The sequence below is a fragment of the Macaca thibetana genome, chromosome 4 (genome assembly GCF_024542745.1).
Source record: "Macaca thibetana thibetana isolate TM-01 chromosome 4, ASM2454274v1, whole genome shotgun sequence".
Taxonomy (NCBI): Eukaryota; Metazoa; Chordata; class Mammalia; order Primates; family Cercopithecidae; genus Macaca; species Macaca thibetana.
In genome coordinates this window covers 148,885,283-148,900,642 of record NC_065581.1, presented here as the reverse complement: position 1 = coordinate 148,900,642, position 15,360 = coordinate 148,885,283, and the positions used below count along the sequence as shown (strand labels likewise).

The 15,360-nt window shown below is 40.2% G+C and overlaps 1 protein-coding gene and 1 pseudogene across 1 annotated transcript in view; one reads left to right on the top strand and one right to left on the bottom strand.

Moving 5' to 3' along the window:
- Positions 1–1,994: 1,994 nt before the first annotated feature.
- LOC126952209 (uncharacterized) lies at positions 1,995–2,845 on the bottom strand (annotated as a pseudogene).
- DSE (dermatan sulfate epimerase) overlaps positions 2,162–15,360 on the top strand; it is a 66,823-nt gene continuing 53,624 nt past the window's right edge. Inside the window, exon 1 of the mRNA XM_050786604.1 lies at positions 2,162–2,254. The gene's annotated coding sequence lies outside the window, so the exon portion shown is untranslated. The remainder of the gene's footprint in view (positions 2,255–15,360) is intronic.

The window sequence follows — 15,360 nt, the reverse complement described above, 5'->3', positions numbered from 1 at the left end:
AGCAGAACAGATCTGTTGAGACTTACTGTAATGGAGTGAGCGGGGCGGGGGAGGGGTGTGCTTTGCACAAAATGAATGTCATCCAGAGGCCAATTCACAGGTCACTCAAAAGCAAAATTGTGGGGGTGTGAGGGTAAAGGGGAGCAAATGACAGTGAGTACTGCCTCCTTTGAAGAATTCTCAATCCTGGTTGTACACTGTCATCATCTGGGAAGAGATTTTAAAATGCGGATGCTGATGCTCAGACCCTAACCTCAGAGATTCTGATTTGTTGTTCTTGGGTGGGGGTTCCCATTAGAAAGAATTTATTATAGCTCCCCTGCTGATTCTAAAGTTCCAGGTTGGAGAATCACTGAACTAGACTACTACTTGCTGAGAGGTTAAGTAAATTAAACCAGATGTTTTTTCTAAAGTCTCTTTCAAATTTGAGAAGATAAATGGAAATTAACACGGATTACATAGTATAGTTAGACACTTTCACAATTTGTTCTAATAATTGCATTAGTATATGTAAATCTCTTAGCACAGTGACCGTCTGATATGGTGTAGTAAACTCTCAATAAACATTAGCTATTTTTATTGTATCCTCTCCATAACTGTTCAAACGAGTATTATATCGTTACACTATAGATGAGGAAACTGAGGCTCTGATGTTAGTTTTCCAAGGCCCACAGTAGTAAAAGCAAAGTTTGGATTTGAACCAAAAATTAATTCCAGTTTCCAGAGTCCTCTTCTCTCCTCCACAGACCTTCCCTAAAGCATCTAGTTTATGCAAATTAGTGATTTACCTGAGCGAACATTTAAAAAATTTAATAGTATCACTTCCTCTTGGCCTGTTTGTAAGGAGTTCCTCTTAAATGCAATTTCTGAAAAAGAGAAGCATAAACTGAGACATCCACATTTTTTCTGTATTTGGCCAAATAGAAGTGAGAACCTCTGAGGTCAGGGGAATTGGATGGAGGTACCCTTCAGAATTCATGGAGGAAAGCACTGCTCCCAGTAAAATATCTCCCATTCTAATGAATGGGTAAGTAGCCTACAAATCTTTCACTTCGGTACAATCTAGGTCTGGTAGGTTACATGAACACACTGGGTGGAGGTGGAGGGTGGGGGAAGTATTCCTGAGGTAATGGCCCTGATCATACCTGTCATCTCCTTGGGGCCTGATTGGACCTGGCTGAGTGTGTTTGAGCCCAGTGGCTGATTTTTGGAAAACAGGAGGACTCTTCTCCAAGAGGCTGTGACTACCAAGGTTGCAAATGCTCCACCTGAACTTGGTGCATGAGCGATCTCTCTCTCTCTCTCTCTCACACCCCCCACTGCGTAAGATAAATTTCCGTTTGTGAGCTGCCTACATTAAGTGCTTTGCTCCTGACCTTCTATGATTAAAATCTGTTCCGTTTGCAGGGTTCGGTGCGCTTGGATTTAGTGTATTTTGTTGGTAAAGTAAAAAAGAGAACTGCTTCTCTATAGGCGATCCCCCTCCAAACCCTGCTCCCCCCCCCCCCCCAACTAACTTCTCTTTGGGAAGAGAGTAAACTCAAATTCGAGAGAAAAGAGGCAGTAACTAACTATTCGGGAGGAGCAGACTGCAGTGGGCACCAGCCCGGGTAGTAAGATTCTTAACGTCTTCCTCGCTTTCCTCTCCCAGAGTTGTGTGTAAGCATCAGCTCCTCCCCCTGGGCCTCCAAAAGTTACCTTTCCTTTGGGTGTGATTCTCAAACCTGAAGCGTTTGAGTCCTAAGAAACTAGAACAAGTTAGAGCCAAAGAGGCCTGGCGGGCAGGGGTGCGGGTGGAGTCCGGGCCGGGTGGCGTGGAAGGCCGAGCACAGCTGCGAGCCGTGAGTCCCGGGAGAGGAGGAGCGGGAGAAAGCGGGGCGGGCCTGCGGTCGGGGTTCGGCCGGGAGAGGGGGTCCCCGTTTCCCCCTCCTCATCCTCGCCTCCTCGGGCTCTGGTGACGTTGCGGTTTCCTCCCCCCTCCAGCGGAGCCTCAGCGCCCGCCGCGTCCCTCCCTCCGCCCCTTTCGCCCACACCTACCCGCCCGCGCCGGCCCGGCTCTCAGTAGCGCCGCCCGAGGCTACAGCAGCGCATCCCGGGGCGCGGCGCCCACCAGCACCCATGGCGCGGCGGTGGCGCGGAAGGCTCGGTTCGGAAAGGGCCGGGAGCCCGGGCGCCCTGGTGTGAGGAGGGCCAGGAGCTGCCTCTGGAGGCTGCGGAGGCGACGCCGGAAAGAACGAAGCCTCGGCGGGGAGCGGTAAGCGGAGGGGCGCGCAAGGGGCGAGCTGGGGCGCGCGGCGCAACTTTCTTCTGGAGTTTCGGGCGGGTACCTGTGGGGCTGGCCCGGCACGGGCAGGAGACGGAGAGCCACGTCCCCGGCTGAGAGCGGAGCGCCGCGGGCTGCGCGCCCGGGCCCGGCTCGGCTGGGCTCCGAGAGAGCGCCTGACGCGTGAAGACTGAGCCACGGACTTCCCCAGCGGCTGAGCAGCCTCGAGGGGCAGCTTTTCGCCCCTCCCCACCCCCTTGAACGCCGAGCACTGAGCCGGGAACACGATGAGAACCTGGAGATCGCATTCCGTGTGTCGGATCAGGGCGGCCCAGCCGCGATTTCCTCGACGGTCCACGGGGCCTCGACTTCACTCTGCGGGGTTGGGTGGCACACCCTCGCGTCCTCCTTTCCCTCCGTACCCCAGCCATTTGGAGGTTGGGGGAGGTGGCGGTGGCGTGTGTGCCGATCCTGGCGCTGGCAGCCCTACTTTGCGGCCGCGGAAGCCGAGGAAGAGCTTCCCAAGCCTCTCCAGACGCTGGATTCCAGCGCTCCTTGGCTTCGCCGGTTCTCGGAGAAATTGTTAGTAAACCTCAGCCCCCGAGGCAGTCCCGGGGAGAGGAGGGGGCGGGGGCTTGACTCACGGACTGGGAAGCTCTGAAAGTGATACCACATGGGCTCAAGATCTGTCGGGGCTGGAATCTGAGCTAAGTTTGTGACCTGAGAACTTCTTCGTTTTCATCGCTCCTTTAAGGCAGCAGCCTCCTCTTAAGCTGGCTGGCATTCAGATGGAAACCGAAGCCTTTGGTTAAAATCAGGATGGTGAACCTCACTTACCTGAAATTCTTTAGGTCAGGCAATGACGCGTTTAGTTCTAGGAATCTTCGTGTAATAAAGTTTTTTTTTTTTTTTTAAGTTTTCACTGGTCATGGTTTAGAAAGTCATGGTTTAGCCTTGTTAAATGTGTGAAAGATCTTCTCACTTATACATATTTTTCAGTATTTTTCACATTATGGAATTTAAACTTTCAGTAATTCTCTCAAGTTTTAAAAAAAATTCTCAATGATAATCTCTATGTGAAAGTGATATACAATATTGTATAGTGTATTCTAACTATATTGCTAAATGGGATCACAAAAACCCTAATGTGCATGGAAGAAAATATAGGATTATCTGAGTATTTGTTTCATGCAAATACTTAGATTTCCGTATCGTGACCTCTTCCTTTGACGGTCAGGATACAGATACAAGTTCTTTTTTGAAGTATGTTGGTAAGGACTGTTCTAGTAAAAATGGAGAAGATAACAGATTGAATTTGATGTCTCCATCACCTAGTGACCCCTCTGGGTTCAGCAAAATGTGCAAGATAGTGCTTACATACAGAGGTATATGAGATCAGCCTTAGCTCTCTTGGAGCTACTAATACAGAACCTGAGAAACATCAATAAGCAGCACTTCCCAAGTTTGAACTTGGGAAGAGTTATTTTTCATTGACATGTATATGATGTCAGTATCAGTTTTTATGAAGTTTTTGTTAAATAAAAACACTGGCCTACAAAGTACATTTTGACAAATTAAAAAATACTGAAAGTACAGTCACCAAGTAAAGGGGAATTCTAAAAAAAAAAAAAAAAAAAAGGCCGGGCGCGGTGGCTCACGCCTGTAATCCCAGCACTTTGGGAGGCCCAGGGCAGATCACGAGGTCAGGAGTTAGAGACCAGCCTGGCCCATATGGGGAAACCTGTCTCTACTAAAAATACAAAAAAAAAAAAAAAAAAAAAAAAAAAAAACTTAGCTGGGCATCGTGGCACGCGCCTGTAGTACCAGTTACTTGGGAGGCTGAGGCAGAAGAATCTTTTGAACCCGGGAGGCAGAGGTTGCAGTGAGTCGAGATTGTGCCACTTCTCTCCAGCCTGAGTGACAGAACGAGACTCCGTCTCAAAAAAAAGAATGAATGAATGAAAACAAAAGAAAAGAAACTTTGACCAAGAGATACTTTGATAACAGTATAGGCAGTTGCCATGATGGGTTTATTAGGTTCCATTCTCGATCCTGCTAGATAGAGGCTGTCCCTCCTTCTGATCTTGGGGACCTATTGAAAAAGCACTGGGTAAGACATCAGCTAGGTTTGCTATATGAGATCAGGACCATCTTAGTGACTAATGTTTGTGTGTACATCTGTAAATTAGTACAACTAATTTACGAAATTAGTTCAGAAACAAGCTAATACAGTTCCTTTCAATGAGATTTTATGGGCTCTCCAGTTCAATATCTGGCAGAATTGCCCTGAGAGGACCCGGTGGTCATCCATGAAATGAAGCTCTTAACTTCACAGATGCTTCCCAGTGCCTCGTTGTAAAGAGTCTCTTTAATTTCTGAAAAAGTGCTTTAAGATTATTGATGAAAGTACATTTTGAAGTTAATAAAATATTTATATATTTCTTAATGTTATTTGTGATAGAATATTTTGGTATTTATTTATACTTGGATCACACTGTGTTGCATGAAAGAAATTGCATAATTTTCACTCAATAGTATGATTTCAATAAATAATTGTAGAGAAAAAAAGAAAAAATATTTTAATTTGGGTGTTAGTATATTGGTAGTCTTTGTTTTCAAAAAGGAACTCCCAAAAGACTAGCATTTTGTGGGTTGTAGCGTATATTAAATATTATATAACCTGAAACTTTTAAAGGATTTTTACGTTTACCGATTGTGTTGCTTACTTCTGCCATGTGTAGGCAAGCTCCAGCCTGTTGAGGGTGTGGATTCCAGATCCTCTTTCAGAAGAAATTCCCAAAAGACTAGCATTTTGTGGTTGTAGCATATAGTAAATATTACGCAACCATTAGCATACTGGAATCCTAAATATAGTAAATATTATTCTTTTTCACCACCCACTGCCCCTTCCCCAAATAAAAAAAGAGAAATACTGTTATTGACTTGGGATGTGTTTGTGGCAGGCCTTTGAGGAGAGCCAGAATCTATGGTAGAGGGAACTTCATTATAGTGGATATTATTATTCTGTTTTCTGAGTGGGGCTGGATCTTTACTATTCTGAAGGAGTGGGTAGGGTACCTGAAGAGATTCAGTGACATAACCCTACTAAAAGAATGTGTCTAAGAAAAGATAAGACAGTTCTTAAATGCTTACTCCATATTCTATTGTTTATAACAGAATACTTGAATCTGGATAGCTTATAAAGAAAAGGAATTTATTTCTTACAGTTATGGAGCCTAAGTCCAAGGTTGAGGGGCTGCATCTGGGGAGGGCTTTCTTGCTGGTGGGGACTCTATAGAGTTCCGAGGTGATGCAAGGCATCACATGGTGGGAAGGTTGTTCATGCTATTTCAGGTTTCTCTTCCTATGAAACTATCAGTCTCATTCCCGTGATTACCTATGAATCCATTAACCTATTAATCCATGAATGGATTAATCATTCATGAGGGCAGAGGCTCATGACCCAATTGCCTCTAGCTCCTACCTTTCAATACTGCCGCATCCACATTGGAGGTGAAGTTTCAACATGAGTTTTAGAGGTGGCAATTATCCAAACCACAGCAAATATGTTAAGGTTTTCTCATGGGATTATGTTATCTTCCCCTATAGTGATTGCTAGAATAAAACTCTCTGGGAGCACCAAATTACCAGCAAATGTTTGGGTGACACAGCAAAATTCTTTATACCTCAAGTTGGTGCCCACATGGCAATGAGGCAAGTTATATATAAGCCCAGGTACTGAAAAGAAAAATTATTTTCCTATGAAATTCATATGGCGAATTAGAATGGGAAGTAGAGATTAAAATCCCAAACTCTTGAGATGTACTGATTGATGCTACCATTTGATGATAACAATAATTAAGGATGTATGTTTCACAAAGTCTTCTCAACTCTAATGCCCCATTCTAATAGGAAATGTGCTTTTAAAAATTAAACTGTTCATTAAGTGGATAGTATTTTTAATTGAAATAATTTCTCTTCAAAGAGAAATCTTTCTTTCTATCTACTTGGGAGTCTGAGATGGGAGGATCACTTGAGCCCAGGAGTTTGAGGCTGCAGTGAGCTATGGTCACACCACTGCACTCCAGCCTGGGCGGCGAGCAAGATTCTGCCTAAGGTCTTTTTTATGTGTATGGTAAATAAATGTATCCCAAATTCTTATCATCTCATTTTAGTGTTTCACAACTTCTAGTTATGCATAGAAGAGTGGCTTGATTAGTTGGTGGTGAAGTCTTGCAGAAAAGAATCAAATTAGAAAGAGAAATAGAAGGTATTGTGCATAGGATAGAGTGACCATTACTATTATAAACTCTTGCTTATAAATTCATATGCATTTAGATAATTGCAGTAAAGGAAAATCCCGCAACATACAGCTACATAAATACTTGCATTTTGAAATTGCCTAGTACTTTTAACTTTTTTTTTCAAAGAATTCAAATATTTTAATATTTTAGCCTGGTAGAAATGGACAGGGATATAGAGCTACTGTCTTACCCTCATTTTAGGGGTGTGGAAATGGAGATACTAAAGGTAAAAGACTTGTCATTCATTTTCAGATCATTAGTGGTATACCTTAAATAGAAGATTAACTTAAATTACACATTTAATTCTACTTTTATCCTTTGTGACTTCAAATTCATATTATTAAAGACTCTAACATTTTATTTTCCTATTGTCTACTTTATTATCCCTTTTACTACTCACTACTCCCCATGAACCATTAGCTCCCTAAAATGCTTGTGTGCTTCCTAGACTAATGTAACTGGCTATTTACAGAGCCCCTTTCCGCAGCCCCCTTCTCTTCCACTTCTCTCTATCTCTTCTCATGCCTGCTAAGGATTCCACTGTGGGGCCACTTCTAATTCCTGCAGAGCCCTGGGCTGATTGCTCAGTTCTCATTAGCTAGCTTCAGGATTTTTACCTTTACCGATTGTGTTGCTTACTTCTGCCATGTGTAGGCAAGCTCCAGCCTGTTGAGGGTGTGGATTCCAGATCCTCTTTCAGATGCCCAGAAGAGTGTAAACCTGCTGGAGGAAAAGTGTTCAGAGAGCCTGTTAGAGATTACAAAGAAGGGAATTATTTTAATTTGGAAAGAAAAGAAAAGATTATTGAGGCGATCTGTTTATTTCTTGAATGGAGTAGTTCAGTCTTTAATTCGGAATAACATATGAATTTTAATGTGTATTGATTACCACTGGATTTCCTTCTGTTTGCTTCAACTCCCTTGGAATATTTTGTAAAGATGATTTTGGTAGTGTTGTCATCAAATGTTAGTAAACAAGTCCTGAAGGAACAGAATTTGCCTTTCAGTAATATGTAGAAGCTATGAACAATACTGACAAATAAGCATAATTTGCTTTGGCATTTTATATTTGGGAATAGTTATACCTATTAGGTAAGTGTAGTTTTGTTAGAGAAAATATAACAAAAGACATATAGGCAGTTGGTTTTCAATTACATATATGTAACATATCCATTGTAGATTATTTATGCTCATCTGCTTTGTCCAAGACAGAGTCAGAAAGAGTTTGCAACTGAATATATGTGTCTGCATGCCAACCCCCACCTTTTGAGTTTTATTTCTAGACTTAATAGTTTCTCTTGTCTCTTGTTAGTGTGAACGATAGCAGAATAATCATATCGAAATCCCCAGTGTGTGTTTAAATTAGCATTCGTGCTCTTTTAGTAGAAATTGAAAAGGTATACAGTCAGTTTAAGAAGCTGTCCTTTAAATCTTTCCATTTGAAATATTAATAGAGTTGTAAAGTTGTGTTTGTTGCTTAAATCAGGGCTTTTGCATTTTTTCTCATATGTAACAATAACAAACTTAGCTACTAAATAATAGGCATTTAATGCATGCAAACATTATACGGCAACAAAGTTGAATCAGCATTTCCTAACTCTTAAAAAGGAATTTGTAAAGGAAATAGGCTCACCAAGCTTGTGGGTCTGTAATGTTTTTATTGATGAAGTACGAAGGCAGTATATCAGCCTTATTGTTGTTGTCAAATGGCTGTTGCAAGAAAAATGTTTGTTAGCAATTCCTGAAGCAGGTAGCAACATTCGTGTTGTGTAAGTTTTTTTTGGTAAAATGTGGTAATCTGCAGATGAAGTCATGAATCCATATATGTTGCTCATTTAAAGCAATAACTGACTAGAAATGGACACTTGTTTACAGATTAGTCCTTTAGACTGGGGTACTGAAAGGGATTTCTAGAATTTTTCAGTTTTAGAAATGAGAAATGACAGTTTCTGTCACTGAGAAAATTGCCCCAGTGACAAATGCTCAGGAATTTCATGATAGAAATCAGTAAGTCATTTAAAAATACATTATGCCAAGGTACACTCAATATCCGATATGGTGTAGAGCAGTAGTGAAGACCAAGGTACCCAGCTGCAATACAACCTTGTTTACCTTCTAGACAATCTGACTAAACTTTTATTCTTGAAGCTGTGCTATTTTTGTCATTTTAATACATTTGAGGACAGACTATATCCAATGGATTTGTAGAATTTCACAAATTTTGGGGAAAAATCTTCTCTTGGGGCCTTTGCAGTTTGATGATATCATTCCAGGTGGTATGAACGGGGGCAGGCTCACCAACCCCATGGATAATCAGGCTTGGGCCAGCTGGATTTTGGAATCACCTGCAGTGGTTACATTTCTCCCAAGGAGGGTAGGGACCTGTCAGGAAGGAAAAAAGTAGCCTGAAAGGGAATGTTGAACAGCTGTTTTCCATCTTCCCTGAAGAAAAGAAGGGGGAAATTAACTTAAGGCAAGCATCAAGAAGGATTTATGGTAAATACAGAGAAGTTTTTCTGAATGCTTTTATCCTTTAGGATGGATTTCTGAAGAAGACCTTTGAATTCTTCTCTGTTTAGAAAGGTTTAAATGGGGTTGTCTTGAAGGGATGTTAAATTTATTTCTGGGGTTCTGATTTATGACTTCTACTCATTTGAAGTTGAAAATCTTCGCAATTAGAAATGATTTAAATATGTGAATATAGAAGAAAACATTTTCATGTTTTACATAAAAGATGCCTTTACATTTTCTACTTGGTATTTTTATAGGAACAAAGTATTTATTGACTGGTTAAATATTGATCATATATAAGATCAATCTTTCATTCAGGTAAACATTGCAAAACTCCTCCATTCCCTGCTTAATCTGTTTTCTCCCAAACAGGTCATTTTTCCTCTATATTTCTCTTTTTTATTTTTAAAATTTTTAAAGAAACAATGAACAGTAAACATTATCTACATTCCAGGTATACAACCTGATTATTTGATATTCATATGCATAATGTAATGATTGTCACAATCAAATTAATTAACACATCCATCACCACCTTACTGTACCTTAAGTCCCCATCCACATTTCTTTTTTATTCTAGATAACCTTATTTTTTTTAAGTCTTGTCTTTTACCTTTCTCTACAGCATTTTCTGTGGTTGAAACCAGACTGGTAGTGAGAGGGAAAGGATCTCAGTGGCTGCATGAATGTAGGGGGCATCCATCAGTCATGTGATTAAAATATGGATGTTGCCCATGTCAGAAAGAACCTGGAAACTTCTGTCATACCATGCTTCTTATTGCAGTGTTTATGGTTAAAAACAATAATGGTGTTTTTATAAATAGAATGCTAACTTTATTTTATTTTGTTAGGAAGATACAATCTCCAGCAGAATTGATCCCATGGTTTTAGGCCTGTGGTTCTGTTTTTTTCTCAATATTAAAATTAGGCTTATTGAAATTAAGATAGAAGTATCTTAACAACAAGTTCATGTTGATACAGCATAAGGTGTTGGAAAATGCACTCTAAGCTGATAATGGGTCAGTGGCTTGAAGAATGCCAAGAAATGGAGCTCAGCAAAGTTAATGTCTTAGGCATTTGGAGTTCTGTTTCAGGTTAGTCTTATATACTGTAGTTTTAAAGTAATTTCAAAATACTTTTCAAAATTACCTTTCTCAAAAGAAACTGATTCTTGGGAGCACTGAAAACCTCCAAAGTTACCTTAGGTAAGAATGTCTTTGCTGGCCCATTCAGTTTCCAGATTACTTCTTGTTCTCTTCCTCCTCTATCTGTACCTTAATTCTTCCATAAGTTAGAGCTTTTGGTTTTAATGAGAACCCAGGAGAAATAGGGAGCAAAATAGGAATTGATCTATTGCTTTTGTGTAAGTTCAGTTTATTCCTTTAAACTATTGCGTGAAAATTTAAGATCCACCTTTTTTTCTAAGGAAACAAGGATTGTTCAGGGTGGATTCATCCCATTATCTATGTGCTTTGTTACAGTCCCAAGATATTCACCATTAAAATTTCTAGACTTCATGTGGCTTGCATAGAATTATTCTGTATAAAATTTAAATTAAGAAATGTCATTTGAGTGTCTGCTATGGTAACTTTAAAAGGTGAATTTCACCTCAACTTGTTAAATTTCATCTTGCAAATTTCAGATTGTTGGACCACTTCCAATATCTCTTTCTTAAGAAAGGTTATGTATGGCAGTGTTTAGACTACAAGTTGCCATAAAATGATAAACCCTGCACATAAGGAAGTGGAGTTAGTGGTGTTAGGGTGGTTATATTACAGATCCTTCTTTGTGTGCTTACACCTTTTTTTCTTGTTGGTGAAGCCACTGATGTTTGGTTTAGTGATTGAAAGTTTTAGAAAAGATAAATCTGTGTTACTTGAGAATGAATGCTTTGATATATAACTTTTCCCAATGTACTTTTGAACTTGGAGAGTCAGATGAAAGGACATTTTACTTTAGTGATAGAAATACCGAAAGGATTTAGTCATTGAGTAATTCTGTGCCAGGTACTTCTGTGTTTGAGGGGATGTCTAGGTGGAGGGAAGAGGGGAAGGCATGCAAAATAAATATAACATAGTTTCCAGCCTTGAGGAGCTATAGAATCTGGTTGGAGAAGAATAACTGAATATGAAACTTTGTGAAATTAGGTGCCGAATGGACATAAATGCAGTAGGATTGCAGGAAGGAAGAGGTTCCAAGGGCAAAAGAAGGGGAATGAATTGGGTCTCCGAGGATTTTATACAAAAAAGAGGAAAGGAGAAAGCGCTACAAGCAGATCAGTCAGCAGAGCAAAGGCACAAGAAGAGGAGCAAGCAGATATGGAGCGGCTGCCAGGTCAAGGAGAACTTCAGGGAAAAGTCATGGGAATTCACTTATCTCCGTCGATGACATTCTCTTTTTCTCCTTCCTTTCTTTGTATATTCTTTATTATTTTCCACAAGGGTGTTTGACACTACAAGAAAGACAAAGAAGTCTCAGACCCTGCCTCCCAGCAGCTTGTATCTGAGTTGGTAATCAAATCCCTCTTGGATCCAGAGAGGACTGAAACAATAGATGTGAGACAGGAAGAAAACGTGTATATTCACATAACTCAGTATGCACATAGTTAGTACTAAGTGTATAGTAGAGACAGTGAAATCTGTACACATTCTTACCGACCCCTTTTTAATGCCCAATTCAGATACTACCTCCTCAGTGCATCCTTCCTTCTTCACCTCTGCCAGGAGTGTCAGCTCTTCTGTAAATTTCAAGTGTACTTTGTCATTCTTATGCAAATTTCATTTTATTTTCGTGTTTGTATAAATATTTCTTCTATCACTTTATAAGATGATATAAGCACCTTCATGGCTGGCACCGTCCCTGAATTCTCAAAAGAATATTGAACAATGCATACATGGGTTCCCAGGGGAGCTTGCTTATGGATGGAGTTGCCAAGAAGGCTTCATTAAAGAGTATTGTGTTCTTTGAATGAGAAAAGTACCACATTGGGTGTGAAGCAGATAAGAGAAAGTAACATAGGGAATAAAGGAACGAAATCTGAGTGATGCTCAAGCAAAGATGTGCAGGTAAGTCTGAAGGGGGAGTTTATGTAGAGAGAAAATGAGGGATGAGATTGAGAAGATAGGCCAGAGCTAGATTATGAAAGCTCTTGAACAAGAGTGTTGCTCATTTTGCTGAGGGAAATACAGGCTCTTGAGTAGGGAAATGATATGACAGTGGTGACTTTATGATTTGTAAAGATAGTTATTTCCTGGGTAATTTGATCAGACTGCCTGCATTTATGTCTTGGCTTCTTCACATTCTATGGGACCTTGGGTAGTTTAATTATTCTGTGCCTCAGGTTCCATCACCTCAAAAGGTGAAGATACAAATTATACAAGTAACTGCATTATGGGGCTGTGGTAAGGATTAAATTAGTCAATCTACGTGAAATATGTAGCATAGTTCTTGGCACTTGGCAAGCACAATAAAGGCACTGTAATGTTCATTGGTATAGATACTATAAGAATTACAGTGCTTACTTTAGAAATGAGAAAATTCTAGAGCTAGTACTCTATTAGTTATCTGCTGTAACAAAGTACTGCAAACAAGGTGGCTTAAACAATAAGAGTTTATTGTCTCACAGTGGTGGAGGCTAGACATCTAAAATCTAAAATCTGTCAGCAGACTGTTTCCTTCTGAGGCTATGAAGGAGAACCTGTACTAAGCCTTGTACCAAGTTTCTGGTGACTTCTCACAATCTTTGGCATGCCCATCTTGTAGATGCTTCACTCCAGTCTCTATTTTCATCTTCACATGGCTTTCTGTGTGTGTGTGTGTGTGTGTGTGTGTGTGTGTGTGTGTGTGTGTGTGTGTCCAAATTTCCACTCTTTTTAAAGACACTGGTCATATTGGAGTAGGGGTCTGCCCTATTCCAATATGACCTCATCTTAACTAATTAAATCTGCATGACCCTCTTTCCAAATAAGGTCCCATTTAGAGGTTTGGGGGTTAGGACTTCAACATACGAATTTTTTTGGAACGAAATTTAACCTATAACAGAATGTAAGTCAGATCTTTCAAGCCTACCATAACATGGCCATGGTATGCCAAAAGGATTGTAGAAAAGAGGAAGAATCTGTAGGTTTATATGATAATCAGTTAATGAGCTTGTTTTCTCTTCTGTCTCCTTTCTGCCTGGGCTTACACATTCCCTACGTAGCCACATTAATGGACATGCCATAAAGGACTTTGGGATTTGTGTGCCCCTGTTTCCTGAAAGGATATTTTGTTTTCTTCCTTCTTTCCAGCAAGACATTCGCTGTGACTTATTTCTGTCTAGGAATAGAGATAAGGGTATTAAGATAAATGAGACATTATACTTACAACACATACTTTCTGTCTTCTCTCTAAATTTGGATATGTCACTGTCCAAATGTATAGGTGACAAAGGAAGAACTGAATGCTTGTGGAAAGGGGCAAAACTCTTGAAGTATCAATGGTAAGGATTTTACTGAGGAATCAGTTGCAGATGATAAGTGAGTAGGTATGCAGCTGTGTGGCAAGAGATAAATTGATGCCCCCGCTACCCCCAGGCTTATGGTAGGAATTAAGGTAAGTGAACAAATAGGATCAAGGTTCCTTAAGTCACTGAGAAAGTTAGAAATACCCCAGAGCAATAGAAATTACTGGTGAAGGTTTAAAAGAGTACATGGACAAATGGTGATTTCAAATGATAAAAGTGCCGGGAGGGTCACACCTAGAGTCATTTAGAGAACTAGGCTGTCTCAGGAATTGAAGAGACTGTCTACGTGTTGCTTGTGAATTGGTAGGATGTGAGATTTGGCCTGCATGGGAGAGCACAACTGGAGACAAGTTGTTGTTGAAAGACTCAGTTATTTCATAAAATCTGTAATTTGGAAGGATCTTAAGTGTTCCCCAACCCCACCCTATTTAAATTCTGAATCACCTGACACCCTATTTAAATTCTGAACCACCTGACACCCTATTTAAATTCTGAATCACCTGACAGGTGATCATCTAGTTTTCACATCCATTTAGGGCTAGGCAGAAGAAGAGAGTTTGAAAAATAAGCTTAGTACAAAAGGGAGATTTTTTTTCCAGCATGGACAAAGAGGAATTCCATTAGGTTTGATCAGAAGAGAAGTAGCTAGGGGGAATCTGGCTGTGAATAGATATGGGGTAAAAATGGGTAGGGTGGGTATGAAAGTTTGGGTAGAGAAGTATGCAAGCAAGAGAGAAGTATATGCCTAGATTAGGAGATGCCAAGAATGAGGCTAACACTCTCAGAGCAGGATGCTAAGACAGAATGAAATAAGGACAACTTATTCACCCAGATGAGGATATAGATGCCACACTAAATGTTCATGAACTTGTACGTGCACACAGACATGGACATTAAATACCTGGCCATATTTCAGGCCCTCAGTTGGAGTTTTTAATTTTTTTAAATAATCATACCTATTAAGCACCGTTCATATGACAGTCATTGCTCTGGGCACCTTGCTTATATTATCATTCATCTTTCTTACAGTCCTGGGACATAGATATTTCTATCCCCAATTTACAGATGTGGAACTGAGTTGGAATATTTCTGCAGGAGCATGTTATTTGTCCTGTGTATCCATGGCCATCAATTCAGAAATTATTATCTTGCTCTACATAGTATATGTAGTCTCCAGCAGTCTACTAGAGCTTTGCTTTTCCTCAAAAATTATTTCCTGACTAGTAACATTTCATAAACTTAAATATACGCCATAGTAAGTTTTTTTTAGCAGAAAATAATAGCAATGGTATAGATGTAGAAGAAATAATAATTTGAGAGTATTCTTTTGAATTCTCTAGAGAAAAGTTAATAGTACAGAAAGATTTTTTAAATTTGCAGACAGTAACACTAATCAAGTCCTTATACCAAACCATTAAATAATAATTACAATCCTTGGGAATGTGATTAGACATGGGGACATGAGGGAATCACTTTAAATTTCAAAACAGAGCAACCTAAATGAAAGTCAGCACAGAAACCGTCATTCAGCAGAAAGGAAGGTTTGGCTGGTCTGGACATGGATAGACTAGGGAGAGTGTAAGGTGCCTAAACCCATGCAAGATGGGCCGAAAATTTTGAGGTGGCATTTAGAAAAAGACCCAGAGAGGACTCATGAAAACTATCCTTGGAATGTCAGGAAATAACAAGAGACATTCAGGCAGTGGACTGCGATTAGAGGCATATTAGTTAGGCATGCTAATAATGGGATGGCAAGAAAGTTGGGGGTAAAGCAAGCCA